At 42.4% G+C, this 22,332-nt stretch overlaps 1 protein-coding gene across 1 annotated transcript in view; it reads left to right on the plus strand.

Moving 5' to 3' along the window:
- The first annotated feature begins 1,611 nt into the window (after positions 1–1,611).
- The window catches only part of col8a2 (collagen, type VIII, alpha 2), a 59,328-nt gene continuing 38,607 nt past the window's right edge, over positions 1,612–22,332 (plus strand). The window contains exon 1 of the mRNA XM_085345989.1: positions 1,612–1,873. The gene's annotated coding sequence lies outside the window, so the exon portion shown is untranslated. The remainder of the gene's footprint in view (positions 1,874–22,332) is intronic.

A 22,332-nucleotide genomic window follows, 5' to 3' on the forward strand; every position in this document is an offset into this window, starting at 1 on the left:
CCGAAATGACAGAGCCTTAAATAAACCAATAACTGGCACAACGTCATAATGAGGGGAAGAACTCGGGCAACTCTAAAATCCTCTTTTTTGTTTCTCCCTCTCTCTCTCTCTTTCCTCTTGGTGCGGATCTGTTTGGAATCCCAGTCTCTATCTGATCTTTAAATCAGCCAGTGGCTCTGTCCCAGTAGGTCTTTCAGGAAAAGGCTAGGCCAGCTTTCCTCCCAGTGTATCCAATCAGAAGCGTGGAACAGCATGCTCGTCAAGGTCCACTACCATAGCAAAGAGCCAGCTAGCACGCTGCCAGTTAAACACTGAATGCTAAGTCTGTTTTGATCCTACTAAGTTGCTGCTGTGTGGGAAGTAACCTGTACTAAATGATAAGGGATGGCTGTGGCTCATCCAGGTTGTTAGCAAACATCCAAAACATTACCAGTTTTCATGAGAATTTGCTTATTTTCCCGGCAATCGCCTGGCACGCTTCAAAGATGAGGAATAGTTGATACTTGTAATACGTGCCATGAATAGATGAGGCGGACTAAAGAAATGTAAAAAGATGTGATTAACCGCACTATGGTGATCAAAATGAAGAAAGTGGCACCATGTGACAACTGCACACGACCTACAGCAGGTTTTAGGTGATGGTGCAATGCCGCTTTGAGCCTTACCGTTGTCCACTGTCATGTCATCCACAGACTTTATCAATAAAGCTGCAAAAGAAATAAAGCATAAGCTGGATCTCATTTGAAAGACTGATTTGTGATCATGTTTCAAAACAGTAAAGAGGCTAAAAAGGCAGCGTGATTTCCTGGAGGTGAGTTTGGGAAGGCGAGGAGAACAGTGAGAAACAGAACATGAGACGCCTTCGAATTCCCCTCTTCTCGTGTTTTTTTGTTCCCCTTCCCTCCTCTTCATCCTACCCCACCCCTCTCTGCGCGGCTGCTACCCCACCCCATCCTGCTCACTCCCCTCCTTCTTCACTGCAGCCAGCCACAGACACTTGCTTTTTGTATCAAGGGGGCTAACCCAATGAACAATCCTGTCCGTCTTTCCCAAAATAAGCTGGTGGGAGAGGGATCGCGTAGTAAGCCAGAGAGATTGGAGCAGCGAGGTGCACAGCCCCCCCCCCCGCCCCACCTCGGGTTATAAGTCCTTGGAGTGGGAGCACAACCTGCTTGGACCCAGATACACTGCCTCGCTGCCTGCCTGCCTGACTGACCTGAGTGACTAACTGACTGAGTTCCACTTCACTGCTACTCACTCTCTCTCCCTCTGTGTCCTGCTCCCTTGCTCCTTCCCTCCTACTTTCCACCCTGGAGAGCAAGAGCGCACAGATTGGGAAGGTGTTCCTCAGACCTGCGTCTGGACAGCTCGAAGACGACACAGAGAGGACGTTTCCCCATTCTCACCCTTTCATCACCTCTGTCACTTTTACCACCTCTGCCCCCCCAAAAAGTACATGGATAGAACTTTTTTTCTTTCTCCCTTCCTTCCTTTTTGTTTGTTTTTGTTTTTGCTGGAAGCAGAAAATTAAAAGTTTTGCAGACAGTTATCTCAACCTGCAGTTGAAGATTTTCAGTTTTTAACTTTTGCATTTTGGTTTTTTTTTTTTTCTTTTCCTTTTTATTGTTTGCTTGTTATTCTTGCACCTGCGAGCAGCGCTGGACCAATTCCGAGTGCCAGATCTTTGCCCAGGAGGACCCTACTTGTTCGCTGAAAACCTGATGCCATCACATCCCATGGGAGACACGAGTGGCTGAAGGAGGGAGGTAGAAGAGACCCTGAACCACCTGACGCAAACACCTAACGCTGCCCTTGCCCAGCGATCCTCCCCCCCACCCCTGCTCTCCTCCACCGAGTCTCTGAGGAAAGAAAGGTAAGCAGGTTTCCTCTGAATCCATTAGCATCCTCGTGGCCTGTCATCTCTTTTCTTTTTTGTGCCTGAGGTGGCTAAAAGCAATTAAGAGAGAGAGCGGGAAAGGAGGAAAAACAGATTCCATTTGTTAGTCATGGGACTTGCATAATTCTCCTCAGTCCTAAGCCAGCGCACAGCGTAACAACTTGCAGACTAAAAAGAACTGAGCACACCAAAAGCACACTCAAGTGTTCCACTCACACTGTGTGGACGCTGATTTTTATATAAAATTTGTAGCTGCGCACCGTCTGTTGATCTTTGAGTGTCCCGTGAGATCGATGATCTGGACTGTTGCTTTGTGTATGCGAGTTTGAGATCTGGGCTAAGACACTGTTGATGCATCCATGCCCATACATCTGGGACTTTAGTTGATGATGTTGAAGGGGGCGTGGTGTGCATTGCAAGTGTGTATCGGGGGCTCGGCTGTGCAGCAGGATATGTTCAAGGTTACAGATGTAACAAGGGTGTCCTCCATCTGGATGGATCTGTGTTTTCTGTGTAATGCAATAGCTGCTCTTAATCATATAATGATTGGTATGTGCAAGTGCAAAGGAAGATTGCAAACGCACACAAAACGCACACATGCTCTTCTCTTCTCTGCTCTGTCCATCCACTGTGATACCTCTGGCAGGCGACACTGCATTCCTTTGTAACGGCATCCTTCCATCGCAAACAGAGAGAGGACAGACAGTTGTGACTCCGAGCCCTTGGGTGTACTGCACGACAAACTAGCAGGGATAGATAGAGAAAAAATGCAAGCTCTGTTGAGGAGATACATTTTTGATCACATGTGTTTTAGTGCACCAGCAGCAGCAGCGGCGGCGGCAGTGGCTTGTGGTGGCAGCAGTAGAGTTTCTTTGCAAAGGAAGGAGGGGAGGTAGAAAAATATACAGAGTAAGAGAGGTGTAGAGAGAGAGTAAGAGACAAAAAAGTGGAGGGGGGGAGTCTGGAAAAGACAGCGGTCAGGAAATCTGAAATCCAAAAACATTTGGCAGCATCCCTCTACTTTGCTGGCCTACGGCAAGAAAAGTCTACTAAACGTGTACCTGTGTGTATGTGTGAGTGTGTGTGCTGGTATGTGTGCACACATGCTTGCCCTAATGTGACTGGATCTCCACTAGAGTGTGTAAACAGTCGTATGGGACACACACTGGAGTGTGAGCGCTCTTCTTTGTTGGTGAGCAACAACAGGAGTGTGCAGAGCTGCTGGTGTGCAGCAGTGAGCCAGCTTCCAGTCAGCTTTCCACACGTGCATGGCTTTGTTTCGATTAAAGAATTGATCGATTAAAAGATTTACATTCCTCTCAACTTCTTCAAGAATTAACGGTCTGTTTTGTGTTCAGCGCTTGACAAAACCTGGGCTAAATGGCTTTCACCGATTTGCACCCTCCAGTGGGCGGCGACTGGTCAGTTAGTGGCTGACTTGTGGTTACAAGCAGCTCAAGTGTGTGTTTTGTGTGTAGTGCATTATATAACCACAGTTACCAGACTCCAACCAGCTGCCCATGCAGGCCTTTGATACAGAGTGCCAAAAGTGTGACCAAGCATACACAAGCAACAGTCACGCTGGATACACAGCGGCACACACGGCACACTTTATGCCCCGTGTAAAGCAAACACCTCCATGTGGATTTACACCTCACACACACACACACACGTTTCCAACAGATGAACATACTCGACTGTCAGCGCTGCTGCCAGACTGCCTGCTCATATACTGCTGAGCTTCTCATCCCCCACTGCATTCAGTTTATAGAGTGTGACGTTTTTACACTCCAAACTCAACACCAGCTCTTGAATTTTTTCCCCCTCAGTAGTTTAAAGGGAATTTATTTATTTTCTTCCTTAAATGTTGCAGTAAAAGGATAAAGGACATCTTTGTGGATCTGTAAACTCTTGGGCGAGCTTTCATAGCCATTACAGCGGCACAGACCAGAGACAGCCAGCAGAAAACCTGTACTCGGATGTCTCCCTCGTTACAAATACCCATCTGTTTTGCTAATGTCCTGTATTTGTGTGATCGAAGAGCAAAACAGAAGGATAATAAAAATAGAAATGTTGCTGTGCTGATGAACTGTGTCACCCTCTTGTAAAACAGTCCAAAGAGTGTGACCTCAAGGGGGCAGAATAGCAGGCAGTTTCAAAGACACCTGGCACTGTGTAGTTAAAAGCATACCTATTGTTCTCTCTGCTAATTTTCAAATGAATCTTTATTGAAACATGTTTAAGTAATCTTAAAAATATTATTCTTTTTATAAATTGCCTCACAACTCTGATAACATTCAAAGAGGTGTCCTAATTCACTGTTACAGTACAGCTGATCATGATTCATTTTCATTTTCGCTGACTTAGAGGAGGGGATATCCGCAGTCCATCACATCACTTACCAACTGTACTCAGTTTTCAGCCTCCCCTCTTGTGCTGTTAAATGATGCCAAACCACTTTTAGCAGACTGTATCAGTTTCATGTGCTAGATTGTGCTTCCTCGCAGTCCCTTTGTAGCCGTGGCTGTGTAAGCTTTTGCATGTGTGTTTGTGTTTGAGAGCGGGCAAGCACTTGTGGCTCTATTACTTTCAGTGCTAGCAGGAAATGAAGGAGAATGCCACTCATTTTCCAGCAAACGTAAACGCCCACCTTATTCCTACACACACACACATACACAAAATCACATGAATGGACACACATACAAGTTCTCCCTGAGCCTTTTGAGTCGTGGTCTTTTTGTTTGTCTGTGGTTTTATTATATAATCCTTATTTTTACTTTGTTCTTATGTTACTGGGGATTTTTCTTCTTTCATATCTGTTCCTTCTGTGTTCCTAGCTTTTTTGTTTGTTTGTTTGTTTTTTACAAGTACTTCCTATTTTATTTTGAAACTTCTTCTACGATTTTAGTTTGCTCTAGTGGTGTGGAATACTGCAAATTCTGGTACTGCAGATACCAATACCGATGCCGATACTTTTATCTTATATAGGCAGCTGATGCAGGGTAGAGCAATGTGTAATAACTTAAGAGATAATCATCAAGAGACCTGGAATGTAAGGTCTCTAAAGCACTTCGCGTCAGCTTCTGTTGTTTAAACGTGCTATAGGCTATAAATAAAACAGACGTGACAGTCAACACAAAAAGGTTCAGACATTTTTCATAGTTTGAGATATATTTTTTTCATTTCCAAAAGAAAAATAAATTATTTAACACAAATCAGCAGGCGGCATACTGATCTCAGAGGATATTAGGCTACTATCGACTCTGATATCAATACTTAGATATTTGGATCCATCTGCCCACCTCTACTCTCCTCCTATCTTCCTGTTTCTGCCCTTGTTACTGTGTTGTTTGGGTTCACCTACGCCATATTATGCTTTTCTACCAGATGTGTGTATTTGTTAGGTTTTCTGCTTCCTTGCTCCCCTTCTGTTATTTTGTCGTCTCGTAAAGGTTAAAGATTTCCCTGCCCCCTTGTGAGCCTGGTTTAAAGTTCTTTTGTTCAGTATGCCAGCTGTTAGGTCAGCCTTAAGAACTTTCCTCCATGATTTTCCTAACATGACTCTGTGGTACACAAACAGACACAAATACTGTGCAGCACCCATTATGTGGAATGCTAACTGGTGCTGCTGATATACTGAATGAAGAATTCCAGTGAAGGATGGGGGAAACACTATACAGGTCCTGTTCTTGATCAGAGCCTGGCCCATAACATTAAAGATTAATTGGCTGGATTTGTTTTTCAGCTAATAGGGGAATTAGAAAAAGACACAGTGAAAGGCATGAACTTGTTTCCCCGTGCCGACGCATGGAGATTTGCATCCTGCCTCCTTTTGCTTCCTTTGACCTCGTGTGTTTATACTGTCTAAGCTTATTTGAACATCAACAGTAGCCATCTTGGCCCGCACATGCGAGCTGATATATGTGGAAGTCAGTTAGCTGAATGGCAGATAGTGAATCTGCGCAAACATACGGCCCTCCAGAGTGGATGGAACAGCATGTTATTAATCAGGCCCTTGTTTTGAAGGACATTGTTTTGGCTCTCAGCTCAGAGCTAGAGGACAGAAAGACGAGGAGAGGGGGAAAAAATGCCGTTTTCTCTCATTTGAGCTCTGTTTCATGTGGATTAGAATTTTGACAGCTTTGCTTATTTAGTTTTCTATTTGAATTATTCTCTGATTCATTTACCTGTTTCCCTTTATCTGTGTTTACCGATCTCCCACTCCTATTCCCTCATAACTGTGTCTGGACCAGAGGAAGTTTTTCCACTGTGCTGGCAGCAACAAGGGGATGGAGAAAGAGAGACGGGGGGAGAGCAAGCAGTGGGGAGGCTTGGCAAATGTGTTATTTTCCCTCCGCCTCCCATTGACTCTGTCAGCAGTGGTTCAATCTTTTAAAAAAAGAAAGCGTGCAAGCTCAAAGTAGCTTGACAACATACCCTTTTCGGCTATCAGAAGAAACTTATCAGTCATACAGCAGCAGGAGGAAACTGGCGGTGGCATTACTACCCCACCCCCCAACAGCCCCCTTTCTCCTTGACTTTTATCCAGTTGTTTTAGCATCTCTCCGTTTTCCCCATTTCTTTCCATCTTATTTTACTGGTTTAGTCTACAAATCCTTTTGGACTGAACCCCAACTCTTTACTGGGCTCAAACTAAAACCCCTGTGGTAAAGCAGTGCTCTTCCCCAATGCCAAACATTGCTTTTAGTCAGTGAGGCCTGAACAAAGCGCAGTGAGGAAACAAGCCGCGGACGGAATACGTATTGAGCAACAGCTTCCCGGAGTCACATCTATGTTTTTCCCGCCTGCCTCTGAGTGTTGTGGGATGACAGCTTGTGTTTCCAAAGGGAACCCAACAGGAACAAACAGGAATGAGAGCGTTGGTGCTCATCCAGCAACAGAGATGTTTCTAGTTAATGAGATGTGACATCTGCTGTTCTGCTGATGAGGCTGAGTTTTCCTTGGTTTTAACTCTGGATGCAAGGATGTAAAAGATTCCCAGCATCTCCAGGGGAGGTGTGGAGCGATGTCACTGCTCAAAAGTCTCATAACACCGAGAGAAGCCAAAAGAAGACTGTTTGATGTGTGGGCGGCCGCGTAGCCCACGTGTTTGTACGTTCAGATAGTTAGTGCAAATGAACATGTGCGCGGAGTGCATGTGGGCAAGTCTATTTGTCTTACCTCTCATTCATTGCCCCCCTCTTGCCCCCACTTAACGTCTGGCGAGGGTTTTGTTTGGGGCTTCCAAAAGCAGGACTTTTGGCCAACTCTTAACAGGGGTCAGCTCCTCAGTATAAAACTTACATTATCCCTCTTTTCATCTTGTTGCAGACGTACTTCCCAGGCCAGCAGTTTATTTTTTATTATTTCACTTCAGATGCGGGATGGATATATCTCCATCCCGTTTGGAAACAGCTCTTCTGAGACTATTTGAAAAGCTCCAGACTTTGTTTTTGTTCAGTCTGTGCTTGATTTAGATTTGTGCGTAGGTGTTTGTAAAAAAAAAAAGGAGAAAAGAGACTAGGGTTATTGTGGTGTTATGATCCCCTTGGAGCCGGATAATAAAAAGTATTTCAGAAAGCCAGATTCTCTGGTGTAGAAAGGGGGATGCTTACTAAGTGACACATGTATCACATGCTAACACAGAGTAGAGTTTTCCCAGTGACCACTTGTAGACAACAACAACGTCTGCTATCAACAAACAACCACACTGCTAAATTTGGAGCTTCTAATTTCTTTATACCACAGAAATGTGTATTAACCACACCCCTGGAGCAACAAAAGTGTCATCTATTTGACCTACGCCATCTAGTGGTCACAGGTATAGTGGCCTCAAACACACCGCAACTTAAGAAAAATGGTGCAACAACAGGAAAAAAAGCTCACCAAAACCCCTCACAAAACACAACAGAAGTATTTTTGGGAAGGCAATAACGTGACGGAACAGCAGCGGAAGTGACAAGCTAACAGTAAATGGCTAGCAGCAAACATGTATGTGCAGTATTATACGAGTCATGTGATTAAAACACACATTACCTGCATCTTTTCCTCCCTCACAACACGAAGAATCCTCCATGTCTTTTGTCTCAGAGCGACCCTTCACGTTTTGGTTTCTGTCACTTCCAGAACTGGTCGGTCACAGTAATGTCTCCGCATAAACACGTCCATTATGTTTTCTGAGATTTTGCTTTTCTGTACTTTCATTGTGTTCCATTCAAGTTCCAATATATTTCCATACTTGCACTTGCTAGTGTTTTCTTAAGTTGCAGTGCATTTAAACTATCAGGACCAACATACATAGAACTTACAGGTAATAAGGAAGAAAAGGAAGAACTCAAAATTATATGTTTGTCACTCTTCGTGTAGGTTTTTGTATATAAAGAGCCTACCTGTGCATGAACATGGAGTTCACTGGGAGAAGTGTGAAAAAATGTTTAAAAGAATAAAAAAAAAAAAATACACAAAAGCACAAGCTGTGGCTGCAAGAAACATGTTTCATTGTTCTTAACTCTCAGTTTATTTTAGCTCTTTGTATTGCTACATTAGCTTTGCTTACTTTTCTGCAGCACGCTAAGGACCAACAACAGCACAAGAAAGAGTACTTCACAGACTGGTTGTTTGTGACACTGCCCCCTGGTGCCATTAAACAGCTACAATATGTAGATGACAGTCTGCAAAGCTGTATGTGAGCAAATGCAGACAAGAATGCAATATCAAAAAAGTCACCTTTGTGCTACTGAGAGTCACTGCTGGCATGATTAAGCTGCAGTTGTCCACTATGAGGGAAGGGTTGCCGCAAGCCGGTATAAAGTTGTTATCAGATTTTTATCCTCATGTGAACGGGATCCTCCAGGATGACAATGCCCCAGTCCATATGGTTTGAGATGTCACTGAGTGGTGTGATGAGTATAAAAACCATGGACTTTCACATGGACCAGTTTTAAACTCAATTGAACTCGTGTTTGAAAGTGTTCTCAGTCTTCACAAAAACGTCAATACTTCTTAGAGGAATGGTGCTTTGTCTCTCCAGAAGATCTCAACAACCTTGGAAAATTAAAATCAGGGCATATTGGAAACATATTGGAGTCTCTGGTGACAAAACACCTCACTAAGACATTTATGTTGGTTTTTCATTTCATTTCTCACCTGTCTGTTAGGACTCAAGAGCTAAAGCTGAAATATTGCTGCTTTATTACTCTGTTCATACAAAGAAAGAAATCTGAAGAACTTTAAGTCAGTGTCTAGATGGCAGTGGTTGTGATACCTATATCACATGGGCCAATCGTACATTGGGTTCACAAGGGAAAACTTCTTTCCCTATTTCTAAATAACAATGGCTCCTTCTTGTATCCATACCAGATTTCTAATCTATATTATTACTACACTTTATAGTAATTTTATTCCAAACCACAATGTTTACCTAACCATAATGAGGTACTTGTTTTAAAATAAACCAAGATTTCTCTGGAACTTTTGTGTATCCAGATTTTAGCATTAAGTTCGTCAGTACCTCTAAAGCCAATCATTTCATCTGCAGCACTTGTTGGTCTTAAACGCTTTCAAAATATTATATGTTTTATGCTCATAAGATGGGGGAGATTTATTAACTTAAGTAACTATATTGCAATGATGATCTGCTGCTCAGCATGATATAAAATGAAAACACATTAGACTGTCAGTGTTCCTTATGTCCTTTCACTTGCAGGTGACCGCAGGTACTCACCACATGGCCACAAACATATGTAACCCATCTTTTATCCAACCTTAAAAAAACTAGCAGGGTTTGCCAGTTTCTGCCCAGATAAACACCTGAAATTTAACTTGGCTTGCAGTGTTTCTCGAGGAAGTGGGTTTAAAACAACTTATCCCTGCAGCGGACCACCCCCTCGCTTTTGAGCTGTGTCTTTTGAAAATGCTCTTATACCATACTATATTGGCATCTCAGTAGCACAAATTACACCTCTGATGGTTCATACTGTCTTTGTGTACACTTATTTATATTTACCATGGCTCCATTCCCATATGAAGCGAAAAAAATAGAAGAAAAGGAAGAAAAACTAAGCTCTTACATTATTCCCTGATTGTTCAGTGCAGGGTGCTTTTTCTCTCAGACTTTATGTTTAAATGGCTTTGGCTTAGAGACCTAATCCTTTCTGTAAAGACTTTGAGGCCATTGAGCAACATGTGTTTCATAATGCAAATGCTCAAAGGCTTTAGGCAGCATACAACACAACCAGTCCTTCAAGGCTTTTGTCTTGATCATTTCCTGTAATCAGCAGCAAAGTAGTGAAACGACAAAATGGAAAAAAAAAAGCTTTGTGCTCATTCCAGCTTGTCTGAGGTGCATGCAGTGCAAGCTTTGCTCTACTGTTCTTGTGTGTGTGTGTGTGTGTGTGTGTGTGTGTGTGTGTGCATGGTCCTAACTGCAGTTCTTTTGTGTTTATCCCAAAAATATATGTAATGCTTTCTGGAGTCAGACAGCAAAGGCGATGCTGTTTGGCAGCGCTTCTAAGTCCCTAAAGAAGCTGTTGTGGGAGAATTATTGTGTTTCATGCTCACAGGAAAGGTTCTGCCTATAGAAAACAATTTAGGAAGGATACATGTGGAGTTGCATTTCATGGAAAACATTTGCGATGCTCCGCAGTGAAAACCAAGATAAACACCAGACTGACTGCACGACAGCCTTATCGCCTGCCTTTCCACTTTGCATACATTTACAATATGGAACTGCTGTTGGCTGTAAAGCAACGCAGACATGAAGTATTTTATTAAAAACTGAGGAAGGTCAAAGATTTACATGATCTGATTAAAATCTGGATATTTTGCAGGTGATATATTACAGAATAAGCGAACGGAAATAAAACATGCCTAACCAGACATTAACCATGCAAGTCTGTGACTGTTTGGACAGTGAACGCTACAGAAGTACAACCACTTCTGGGAAGATGTTCTTTGGCCAACCAACATAATACTTAATTAGGGAGGGCATTGAATCAATTACCACTCACCTTCATGTGGTTTACAGATGGCTGTGCACTCTCTCTCTACACTTTTCCATCTATTTCATCTGCAGGCCCTTAGTTAAAAAAAAAAGCACCCAAAAAAAAGAAAGAAAAAGAAAAAAAAAGACGTTGCCTCATTGCTAATTTGAACCAGAGGAGTGGTCATTTCCTAACAGTGGGCCCCGGCCGAACCGACAACCAGCCCAATGAGCCTCAGCTGGATTGCTCCCAAAACTGGGCAGAAACCACACAAACCCTAGTCTTCCTGACATGTGGTGAAAGTGTGATAGGGATATGGGAAACATCAGCACGAGTTAGGAAAGAGAGATGGAAACACATCTATTTGGAAGACTGAAGTTGGACAGAGTAAAACTGGGGAAGGAGAAAAGTTGAAGGGCCTGCTTTTGGAAGGAGGAGGTAGGAAGAGATGAAAGCACATGGACAGATGAAGGTAAAGAACATAATACTGAGAAAATAAGCTCAGTACGAGGGCACGTCACTTTGTAGCAACCGTGTGCCGTCTTTGATCTGGTTGAGGTTTTGAATGAGGGTCAGCAGAAACATGCAGGGTCACCTGTTTACTCCCAGATGTACATTATTTCCTTTGAATTACTAAATATGAAGTTACCTTTTTTCTATTCCAATATGTGTTCACCCACTATGCCCATTCTTCAAATTTGCAATCAACATGTCATCAGTCTGAGTATTTCTTTTAAGATTTAAAAGCCACAATTGATGAATCACAGTGCTGCCTTTATATTGTATTAGTATTTAATTTAGCAACATGGTCTCATTGTGTCCTGTCATACAGGATTAATTTGTTCTACTCCAATCACTGTAACTGGATATTCTGTATCTGTCATTGTCTGGAAGGAAGAGGCAGGGATAACAAGGAGGCGGAGGAGGAAGACGAGAGGATGCAGACATGTCTGCCAGATCAATATAGTGAGACAACGTGTCCTGAATGCTGCGTCCCTGCCATATGACAGCCCGCTGATTCAAACCTTATGCTGGAAGAAGAGAGACAATGAGCAGACTCCAGTGTTAGGGGCTTGTTCACGGTTAAATTGCAAAGAAAAATTTGAGGAGGGCTTTCGCTTGTACTGAAGCCTTGTTTTTCTGAACTTTTCGATGTTACAGTCTGGAATTTGCAAAGGGCCACTTACATATAGGGACGGTGTTACAGTGAATTATTGCAGATACCCCTAGCATTGTGGACTTTTCTTTTAAGCATTGTTGGTTTTAATAATAATAGATTGGATTTATATAGCGCTTTACAAGGCACCCAAAGCGCTTTACAATGCCACTATTCATTCACTCTCACATTCACACACTGGTGGAAGCAAGCTATGGTTGTAGCCACAGCTGCCCTGGGGCAGACTGACAGAAGCGAGGCTGCCATTTCGCGCCATCGGCCCCTCTGGCCAACACCAGTAGGCGGTAGGGTAAAGTGTCTTGCCCAAGGACACAACGACCAGGACAGAGAGCCCAGGGATCGAACCGGCGACCTTCCAGTTACAGATACGCTTCCCAACCCCCTGAGCCACGGTCGCCAACAATGCTAACACTCATCAGTGGTGTTATTAGGTGCTGCAGAAGATTCAAGCAAAAAATCAGCTAAACTAATCACGCATATTTAGTCCAGCACCTTACAGTTGGCTCATAGAGTCAGGAGAAGACAACTGGTTTGAAAGAGAAGTGAACGAGTGAAAGAGCCAGCTCTTATTCCTAATGCCATAACCCAGTGCGTCACGCAGTACTGCTAAAGAACACTTTGTGGGTAACTGACACACATTAGCAGTTTTGACAAGAACTGCATTATCTGACACACCAGAAATATAAGTATAAAGTAGCATAGAAACCACACAAATCTAGAAGTGCATGGTTAATTTAACCTGGCAGAAAGCACCTTCCCCCCATTTCCTTTTATTAAAACCAGTTTCTAATTGGCGTTGCCTCTTGCTGGGGTTACCGAGCTGCCACAATGATGTAGGTTTGACGCAATATTTTTTGGTTTCTTTTGGTCTAGAGACTGAACAGCAATACCACCTGGCAACCTCTGGTTGTGAGGGAGAAATCTTTATTCCCAGACTGGTTGCAGACGGGTGAAACTGGTCACAAGGAGAAAGCAGATGCTGCACAAAAATTCTTCTTGTGATTGCTTTGTTCACTAGTTCACTAGCAGATTGCTGCAGTTGCTCATAGTTTGCATGGTGGACACAAACTACAGAAGACTTGTCTGTAGCCACTCATTATTTACTCTTTGAGATGTTGTGACACTTGAAAAATGTGACTCAAACAGGAAACAGAGGATGTTTGCTTTCAAAGTAAAAGTTTGACTTTTCATAAACCACAGCTTTTAATTTTAAATGAATTCAAATGAATGTTTCGTGTTTCCAGTTTGTGTTGCATTTTTCACAGTTTCACTACAGCTTGGTGAGTATTGTTCATGGATAAGTCGGTGCAAACCACTGGTGACTACATCAACAGGTGACCAAAGGTATCGCAAGGAGGTTCTTGGGGCAGCATCGTATACTTTTCTGCGACCAGTTACACGTAGCGACAACAGACGACTCGCAAACCAGTTAGGGAATGCACATTTTCCTTAGCAGTGACTGCTGACAACATCGAGCAACCACTTGCCAACCAATCCCTGAATACACAGTTTTCACTACTCACTGCTAGTGACCACTGACTGGTCTCTATTCCTGCATGAATGGATTTTTAGCAATGGAGTTCACACCAACTGCCAGCAATCTTCAGCAGCCACACGCAGCCTGCGTATTCTTTGCGTGGTAGTCAAGTAGTCACAGACAAGTCTCTAGGCTAGTGTGACCGAGGCCTTAATGGTATGTTACACATTTCCTTGCTCTGATTGCTAATTCATTCTTGATTTTCATACCTCTGCAGGTGCGTCTGAGACATTCTAGACTAATAGATTTGCTCTTACTCGTTTATCTTTCAATTCCAGGCTTCTACATGAGTGACAAAACTCAAGACCTTTTAAAAAAGTCTTTTAGACATTGCCACAGGATAACAATTTCGTTAATTTTGAATATAATATAAGAATATGAAATAATAGGGGAATGTACAGTCCACTATATTGGTTGGTTCCTTTATCATTAGTTCTTCATGCTGAAACCATACCCAGGCTGCAAACATTTTCACTAAATATACATATTTCTGCCAGAATCTGTGTTTTAGCTTTGTCTTTTTTGTTTGCAGTCTGATGTCTTGTCTTGAGGTATGCTTAGGAAGCTTAGCTATGCCAGACCAGGCCATTACCTCTCACGTGGAGACAATGATAAATCCAGACCATGTCAACACTTGTTGGAAATATGCAGATGCCCGGACAGTACACTCTTATAGTGCCCTAATGAATTGTAGGGGTTTCCTTGGGGGGTCTTTATATGGGTGCATGTGATCCAAAAAACAGCTTCTCTGACATTTCTCTCTGTCTTGTGTCTCGTTTCGTTTCTGTGTATAATTCTGTTGATTGCAAATGTCTTGCTGTTTTCCCCAGAGTTTTGGTTGTTGAAAGGCGATCTCCCAGTGTGCACAAAGTGATGATGAGATTCAAATTATTCCAGACTTCTTTCCTAAGGCAAATAATGCTTCTGTTGCAGAACACATTCTTGCTGCTATCCTCTTGCTGCTGTTAGTCACACTAATTTCACAGGTTTTTTCCACGATTCAGATGGGTTTTTTTGCTGGCATTTAAAGCTTTTGACTTGTGAAATTCAAAATGTATGAGTACATTGTGATAAGAACATGTAAAAAATGCATAAGCTATGATTTGCGCCAATACTAGGGTGTTACATCATGTTTTGTTATTGAGTCTATCACTTTGGAGCAGCACTCAAACCAAATACAAAGCAAAATTTCATCTCACATTACTTGTGTGAATGCAGTGGCATGAGTAAGGATGTTATCAGTGTCTTATCATCAGGAGCATCAGGTGAGAAGAGCTGATGTGTCTTTGCAATCCAGTGTAAAGCAACTTTCTGCATAAGTTTAAACATTTTTAGTTGTGCAAATGCAGATTCCCGTCTTCCCATCACTTGATGCATTGCATAGACTTTGTATGTAACTCCTAAGGAAGAGGTGTAGGTTCGATGTACTGAGGTGGAGGGTAACATCATGGAGGCTGAGGTGGAAGATGGGTGTGTAGCATTTAAATTTGAATTCAATTAAACTTATACTAATGAGTGCATTTGCAGGTTTCTATCTAACAATAACATTGTTACTGTACAGAATCTGACCTCTGTTAATATTCTTCTATTGTCAAAAAAATTCATTGGCTGTCGTCTGCCTGAAGGCCATCGCCAGATCCTCCTGTCTCAGGAAAACCCGTGCCATCACAGGTGTGCACCCCACCCACCACCAGTTTGAGCAGCTGCCCGACACCCCACCCCTGTCCACTCACCTCACCAATCTGAGCCATGGTCTGAGTAACCCTCATCACTCAGGCCACTCAAATACAGACTCTGTACTCATACTACATCTGTACTGTACTCAAACTCCTACACATACCACTACAGGCTAATTTTGCTTGTTTATTCACAAACTGGTGTGAAAGCTAAGGTAGTTAGAGCTCCACCAAGCAGAGGTTGGCATCAGTGGTTTTCTTACTGCTGCTTTACTTCTTGACCAGTGACAAATATCAAACAAATGGTAGAAGACTCCACTGAGTCTGTGTCTGTTAATCTGCTAATCTACTCCATGTGACAAAATTCTCCTGTCTTTATCCCTACACATTACACAGCTCGCAATACAGTTATTCAGAAGGGGGTGGGGGGGTGGGGGGGGGGCTGTAATGCTGCCAGTGTTCAAAATTGTCCAAATAGTTCTTAGGCCTGCCAGACACAACAGCATATTCACAGTGCTTGCCTGTATATTTTATTCAGTCTTGCACATTTTGATCCTGTATTTGTTGAGTCTTTTAGCAAAATTGGCATTTTGCTTTGCTTTGCATTTTTTGACACTTCCTACATATCTCGCTTGTCTATTGTCAAGACACACCACGGTGGCACCGTTGTCCTTGTCCATTTTCTGCAAAGTGCATGTGAGCAAGTTTCGGGTGCTCCTCAACACGTTCAGGTAAACGTCAGAGACGATATATGGCTGATCTGTAACCTCTGCTGCATCCTATGTACTCCCTGCAGCTTCTCTGTGTTTTCCCACTGGTGCATCACTCACTCCATAGAGGGCGTCTGGAATGCGTCTGCAACCACTTTCGTTGCATTTTTCAGATTCAAGACGAGAATTCAGACAGTAACACAAAGCATCTCTGGTGGGTGGGAGCATAGATACAGAGGATACAAAGTAATGGATCGTGTTGTTTGTTAGCTGAGAAAATGGTCTGATCCCCAGATATTGAAATTGAGACTGTCTAGAGCTTAACTGTTTGAAAAGTGTGTTAGAACAAAGAAACATCTTTGCTTTGCTTTCTTATTATTCTTTGGGAAACTCCGTTTTAAATGCACATGTTAAGGTTTTGTCTCCACTATCAGTCTAGACTCCATTTATTTACACATCTGTGCTTGTACGATAAGCAAATTGTAGCCATTACCGTATGAGTGTGAGAAGGCAATTGCGTTTCTTTTTTTTCGCCTCACAGTGGGGATAAATAAGCAGAGGCAGACAGGGTGTGGGGTGGGGGATGTGGGTCAGAAAAAAGTAAAAGTAAAAAACGTGCACAAACAAAAATGAGTGTGACCACTGTGGGAGATGTGGTGAACATCAAGATGGGGGGAGTGGGGTTGAGATGGGAGGGTGGGTGGTTGGGTGAAAGAAATTTGGCATCTTGGATGGAAACGAAGGCCTGGAGCCGGCACGTACTCGCACATAAACACGTGCGCATATACGCACACCAAGACTGTCCAGACACCGGCACTCATCATTCAAACGGCTTTTTAAGAGCCATTTAAGTAATTCCAATAAAAACCGCAGCCGTTATAATACCTTGTCCATGGGAAACAGAAAGAGACTAAGTTATGGCATGGGCAGGGGTAGGGGGTGAGAGGTGGTAGAAAGAAAATGCAGGAAAAGTAAGTCAGACAATGTTTGTTTTCAAGTCTGCACTTTGAATCCTTTTTTTTCACGACATTCTTACTCTGCTTTTCTCTGCAAGCACGAGGAAAGTTTGGCAGTCTGGAAAATAATTTGGAGATAGCAATAAGGTGCAAAGTTTTGATATAACTGCCACGCGTATCAGCAATCATTTTAATACCTCCCTTAGACAACAGTGTGATTTTTCCCACCTGGTTTTCTTTGTGTTCTTGTAGGCAATTTCAAGTACTGATCCCGTGTTGGCAACTTGGTTGCTGGGAAACATTTGACCCTGTTGCGTTTTGCTTCCGTTTGCTACCTTTCTTATATCCCCTAATGTGTGACCCATGTGTCACCCGTGTGCTACTGTTTTTTTTCATGACTGAGTCATCCCCATCTCTCTCACTGAGACCCAAGAGGACTCTCTGACAACAACCGCCTCAAATGTGAGACCAGATCAGCATGTAACAGGAAAGTAGGGGGAGTTTATCTGTCTGCTTCATGACCTTAAATCTCCATCCAAGGCCAACAACCACATATGCATCATTGCATTCCGACGACTGTTATTTTGGCACTACGTCTATTTGCACTGTTCTCAACTGAGGAGCTGTGAAAAGCCATCTAAACACAGCTCCCTCATACCATACAAGTCTGGCCAGCGTTAGGAAAGCCGCGTGAGTGCAAATATGGTCCAGGGAAATGGAGATGTTGGATAAGCAATGCTCTGCAACTTCATGCCCTTAGCTCTTGGGTGTCTTGAGCTTTTCTTTTTTTTTGCTCTACTTTTTCACTCTACTCCAGTCACATTCTGAGGCATGTATATCTCTGTGAAATCTGTAAAAGCTCGTTTAACCCAAATTACGAAACATATTTTCTCAGTTACCCTTTGCGTTGGATAACTAGGCAGATTTTTTTTTACTTGTCCATAATGCTTGTCTGGGTTTTCTGAATCAAAGTAAATGAAATTTCATAAATAGTGTTTAAAAAAGCAGATAAACAACTTCATTACAAAGGATGTGCAATTTGGACTCTAACCCTACTAAACTACAGACAGTTTTTAGTGCTTTGAAGTAATAATTTTAACTTACACAGTTAATTATGTTACTTTTTATAATACCCCAATACTTAAGAAGATTACCGCCACACCTGGAAAGCATCCTTCATTTTCTTATGATTATCCAATTCAGGGCTTTTGGCAGGTGCTGGAGCCTATCCTAGCTGTAATGGGGCAAGAGGTACACTTTGTACAATCAATTGCATGGCTAACATAGAAGGACAGACAACTATTCATGCTCATATTCCACCAATCACTACTGAACCCAACAACATGTCTTTGGACTGGAAGAGGCCAGGGTACATAGGGAATGCCATGTACCCTGGCATTCCCCAGGGTACATAGCTTTCATTGCATGTATTCATTGGTTGAAGTTATTTCAACCAATGAATGCTCATTGTTTTAAGTAACTTTGAGTTACCATTGATACGTTGATTATATTGTACAGAATGTATGTTTCCTGTTGTGTAGTTACCTCTAAACATACTGACTCAGGCTCATTTTAATGGCAATATTGCTAGCATGTCCTCCAACAAACAACAAGGTCATTAATTTCCTTCAGAGTAACCGTTTTGTCAAAATTAATAGCTAGCTGATATTCTTATTGCACCTGTAGCTCCATTGTCACGCTCCTCTGTGGGCCACCAGGTGTTACGGTGCATGTTTAGTTAGCACGTGCTTCTTAAAATTAGCATTAGCATGTCACTTTGACTATGTTTTTGTACCTTTCTACCACAAATTAAAAATAACATAAAGGCTTTCCTTGCTGCCATTTTGGTAGCTGAGCAAGACATGTGCACAGACACTCCTCAACCTCGACAGCGCCTTAGCTTCTTGACAGCAGAAGATAAAAATCAGAAACAAATCCACCTCAAATTTACAGGACATTACAAAAAGTACTGAGTATTCTGATGAGTGACTTTGTAATTGTAATGCAATCACTTCAACACTGTATAGTATACTATATAAAAAACCAATTATCAATGCAGGAAAACTCCTAGCATGCCTAGCCTTATGCTAACATGGTTGTGCTTTGCCTGCCCACTGCTACCAATTTGCTTAATTAATAACAGACACTTAAGCCACCTAATCAAACAGCTTTTCTGGATTGTCTGGATTATGACAACCACCTGACCCACAGTTGGTTGTCATGTTCAGAGTGCCCTCTGGTGGACAAACTATGCATTATCATGGTCATAACAAGGTTGAAGGGTACTTCTATCTCTCCTTTACACTCTTTACATTTTAATTTATCAACCATTATACCAATATATTGACAAATAGCTATAAATCTGCCCCTCGGATAGACTGATACATCATTCAGACTATCTGTATACTAAGTAAACACTGATTTTCAGCCAAGACTAGCCAACCAATATTAGGTAACACCTGTGATTGGCAGTTGGTTTGCACTAATAGAATCTGAGTGACACTGCTATCATAGAGTACAGGCATACATCATAGGAATCATCATGGTCCACTGTTTACCAAATTCTGGTTTCTATTGCTGAAAAATTCCAAGACAAAATAATTAAAATCTAATACACATAAAACCAAAGCCATCTAGCTATGTACAAACTAGTGATGGGTCGGTCGCGAACGAAATGGCTCTTAGAGCCGGTTCTTTGATGTGAACGACGCTAGCCGGCTCCTTATCGCGAGCCGTGGGTTGTTTTTTTTTTTCTTTCTCTCACCCTCTCTCTCGCACTTTTTTTCCGCGTCACACTGCACGCGAGCCTTGTGCTTTACGCTGGGAAGAGGGGGGAGGGGCGGTAGTTACACTCAGTAGCACAGGAACAGAGCCAGAGGGAGAGAGAGAAAGAGAGCCAGGGACAACAACGTCATATTAGAAAGTTATAGTAATCTTCCACAACTATTTTCAGTAGTGGATGATAAAGGATTCAGAGAGTTTAATTAACCTAATTAACCTGCAGGTCCATATGACAGAGAATATGCATCTTCTTTTTGTTTTCATCAGTGTTGGGAAGGTTACTTTTAAAATGTATTCCATTACAGAATACAGAATACATGCCCCAAAATGTATTCTGTAACGTATTCCGTTACGTTACTCAATGACAGTAACGTATTCTGAATACTTTGGATTACTTAATATATTATCATGCTTTTTACAACAACATGAATGTACTATTGCTGTGTGATTTATTACTATTAATGAAAGGTCCGCGACTCCGAACTGTAGTAAAGGGACCTCTGACTAATACGGCGGGGTCCCTGTCGGCTCGTAGCCGAAAAATAGCTTTACTTTGTTGTGTGGGTCAACTTTTCTTGCGAGAGACAGAGAGAGGCGTTGAAAGACTGCTCCTTATTAAACTTATTGTTTTCGGAGGAAAACACGAACACGGTGTACAGTCAAGTCTTAATAGCTTACTTACAACTGGGCTCGTCAGGCTCTCTTCTTGGCTGCAGTGGTTATTATTATATTTACATGCTTCCAGCTCCCGTTTTTGCTCGATGACAACTCGTACCTTTCCACTCCCCTTTTTCTCCCTCCTCGCGCTCACAGACCCATCCCAGTCAACACACATATGTGGGGCCCAAATAGGGAGCAGCAGGGCTAATATTTGGGGCCCACTTGGGAAACCCAACTGGGGTCCAGCTAATTTTGTCCTCAGTTTCCATGGTGGCCCCAAATGTGTTTTCCTAGATGGGTTTATGCTGGGTCCCAGATAAGCCCCAAATCAGGCCCAGTCAAAAAAAATATGTGGGGCCCAGATGGGTAGAAGCAGATCTGATATTTGGGGCCCACTTGGGTTACCCACCTAGGACCCAGCTAATTTTGTCCTCAGTTTCCATGGTGGCCCCAAATGTGTTTGCCCAGATGGATTATTGATGGGACCCGGATGGGCGCCAAATCAGGCCCAGCCAACAAATGAGTATGGGGCCCAGATGGGTAGAAGCGGGTCTGATGGTTGGGGCCCACTTGGGTTACCCACCTGGCACCCAGCTACTTTTGTCCTCAGTTTCCATGATGGCCCCAAATGTGTTTTCCCAGATGGGTTAATGATGGGTCCCAAATCAGCCCCAGACAATAAATGAGTATGGGGCCCAGATGGATAGAAGCAGGTCAGATACTTGGGGCCCACTTGGGTTACCAACCTGAGACCCAGCTATTTTTGTCCCCAGTTTCCATGGTGGCCCCAAGTGTGTTTGCCCAGATGGAATCTTGGATAATGTAAGTAAGCTATAATTTAAATCACCTGTACAACAAAGCCAGTTTATCTTTTTTATTAATACTGATTACTATGAAATTTTAAAACAGTATGCTTTTTTATATAATACATTTTTTGTTTGGAGAACATGTTGACAAAAATGTCCACAGTATACACAAAACAATAACAAATAAATGTTATACAGTTTAAAGGAAAAACAAATGCAGCAAACCACAGCTTCTCACTCATTCACCAATCCATTGGTCCTGAAAGAAATAAAATAAAATAAAAGATTAGTGCATTTTCACAAACAAAATCAGATTTGCGATAGTACTGAAGTTGTTTTGGAGGTTGTGCTGTTCAAGTTGTTTGACCTCCTACTAGGGCTGCCACAAACGATTATTTTGATAGTCGACTAGTCACCGATTATTTTTGCGATTAGTCGACTAATCAGATCATCATCCATTGAATGTAAAAGTACAGCTTATTGCACCAGCAGCATCTGCTCTTATATAACTATCATTAGCTTACAGCTTTAAGTGTTTAAGGTCTGTGCTAACTAAAAATAAAGACAAGATGATAGTTTATTACATTTTAATGAAATGTGCAGATTGTTTCGGTGGAGTTTAATAAACTCAGCTGATTTACTCAGGAACAAATAAAATACTGAAAAAAGCCAAACAATAACATTTTTAAGTTATCTAAGTGACTTGTATATGTTTAACCTGAGTAGGGCGGTGGGTTTGAAAACGATCTGCCGGGAGTCCGGTGCTCTCATGGCCCCCGGCTAGCTATCGAGCTAGTGGGTAACAGAGACGTCTCCGAAAACGTCGGAGCGCTTTTGAAAATATGCGGTGTCTTGATAAACTGAGAAGATATTTGAGGTTTACACAGCTACATTCTCGCCTGAAAATATGTTAAACGTTTATTTTGTGACCCAGAAAGAATAATAAGAGTAATATTAAAACTAACTAGCTGCCGCCATTGTTGACAACTGCGCTGGGCCGCGCTATGAATTCTGGGACACAGTTTCTTCTTCTTCGGGGTTTAACGGCAGCTGGCATCCTTGTACATGCAGTGCTGCCATCTTCTGTTTCAGTCCGTTATTACACTCTTAAATCCTGCTACTTATTCCTGCTTTTGGGATCTTACAAAGCT

Source organism: Diplotaxodon limnothrissa, linkage group LG22 (assembly GCF_057381915.1).
Source record: "Diplotaxodon limnothrissa isolate DT_005_m linkage group LG22, D_limnothrissa_male_GT1.1, whole genome shotgun sequence".
NCBI classification, from domain to species: domain Eukaryota; kingdom Metazoa; phylum Chordata; class Actinopteri; order Cichliformes; family Cichlidae; genus Diplotaxodon; species Diplotaxodon limnothrissa.